The following is a 1,889-nucleotide window of genomic DNA, read 5'->3' on the forward strand; positions in this document are numbered from 1 at the left end:
TAAATTCCCAGGCTGCACCCCAGATCTACTGATTCAGGAACTCCAAGGGTGGAACTGGCAATCTGTATCATACTGAGCTCTCCTGGTGATTCTGATGCTCACTAAAGTTTGAAAACCATTGCTTCAGATAATATGAATATAAAAGGCACATGAGTTTTGATTTATAGAACAAGATTAAGTCTAATGTGACAAAGGGGGATAAAGGAAAGTCTATTATTTAAATAGTACATTATTAGCTTAATGTCTGGATTAAGGCCCACTTACAACATTTAGCGACCTCTAATAAGTAGTACATAAAGCTGGTACCTTCCAGATGTTTCAGGAGTGCCCTAGTGCTATTTCCATCAACAAAAATCAGAATGGTTTTTCCATTTAATACTTCAGGAGCAATCCTTTCATTCCAATAGGGAAAGAGTCTCTCCAGTACATCCTTTAAGCTTTCAGATCGTGGCAGTTGATCCAAGGGTACATCATATACTTTATACCTCCGGTCATTGTAGATTTCATGGTAGTAAGGATGAGATTGGTCAATGGGAGGTGGAGTCACGTTGTAGCTTCTTCTCCGGAGCCTCACTTATTCTTCACTATGTTTCAAAGCCATTTTCTCCCTGTTGAGACCAATCAAGGCTCCATAGTGATGCTCATTTAGATGCCAGGAGCTTTCCACGGGAACCCATTCCTGCCCCAACTCTTCCAGGATCAGCCAGGCTGTGTGGATGGACCGACTGAGGACAGATGTGAATACAAGATCAAACTCAAAATTTAGTGCTTTGAGTTGCTTCCCACAGTTCCAAGCTTCCTCCATTCCTTCACCATTAAGTTTCTGATCCACCCAACTACAAAAACGATTCTCCTTATTCCAAGAACCCTCTTCATGTCTTAACATAATAAGTTTGTACTTGGACATGGCTGAGCTTCCCTGGTGTCTTCAAATGGGCTAATGTTCAAGGACTCTGGTTTCTCTTCAGATCATATAAATCTTTCACCTTTTATAATTTCTAACTTTGTGGATATTCTCATTTTTGTCATATAAAATTTTCCTGCATTACTTCACTTCTTTGTATTTCCCCTTAACTATTTGAGCATATTTAACACAATTAATTTAAAGCTTTTGTCCAGTAAGTTTAATGTCTTGGCTTTCTCAAGAAAGTTTCTGTTAGTTAATTTTGTTCCTTTTAGTGAGCCATGTTTCCCTTTTCCTTGTGTGCCTTGTGACTTTTTATTAATAATTTGGCATTTGATGATTAGAATGTGATTAATATGAGACTTGAATCTACCCTCTCTCCATGATTTTCTAGTTATTTTGATTATTGAAATTTACATTAGTCCATTTTAAAAAAAAATTTTTTCCAAACGATTTTGCAGAGATTATTCCTTGTTTTGTGTGATCACTGACATCTCTGTGCCTTTAGCTTATTTTCAGCTAATGTTTTGACAGAGATTTCCTTGAAGCCAGAAATTTAAACCAACAAAAATTAGACACAGAGAGAGAGATAGAGATGAGAGAGAGAGAGAGAGAGAGAGAGAGAGAGAGAGAGAGAGAGAGAGTAGTTAGCAGATGGGCCCTGTTCTGGTGTGCTCCTTACTACTTAGCTTGACTTACTCTGAACCTACTCAGCAGCCCTTGGTGAAAGCCTAAGTTCTCCTCAGAACTTTATTAACATGTATCTTGTTTTTTGATGTTTCTGTGGGCAAACATGAACTTGGTGCTTTCTAGTTTACAATTTTGCTGATTTTACTGCTCCATGCCTCATAATTTTGGGGATGGTGTGTTTTCACTTTCATTCATCTTTAAGTATTTTTAATTTCTCTTATGATTTTTTTTCTTTCTTTTTTTTTTTTTTTTTTTTTTTTTTTTTTTTTTTTTTTTTTTTTTTTTTTTTTTAAAA

The 1,889-nt window shown here is 36.3% G+C and overlaps 1 pseudogene; it reads right to left on the reverse strand.

Annotated features, from left to right (window-relative positions):
- Nucleotides 1-232: 232 nt before the first annotated feature.
- Nucleotides 233-913, reverse strand: LOC103601247 (annotated as a pseudogene).
- Nucleotides 914-1,889: the final 976 nt, after the last annotated feature.

The sequence above is a fragment of the Galeopterus variegatus genome, unplaced genomic scaffold (assembly GCF_000696425.1).
Source record: "Galeopterus variegatus unplaced genomic scaffold, G_variegatus-3.0.2 Scaffold3649, whole genome shotgun sequence".
Taxonomy (NCBI): Eukaryota; Metazoa; Chordata; class Mammalia; order Dermoptera; family Cynocephalidae; genus Galeopterus; species Galeopterus variegatus.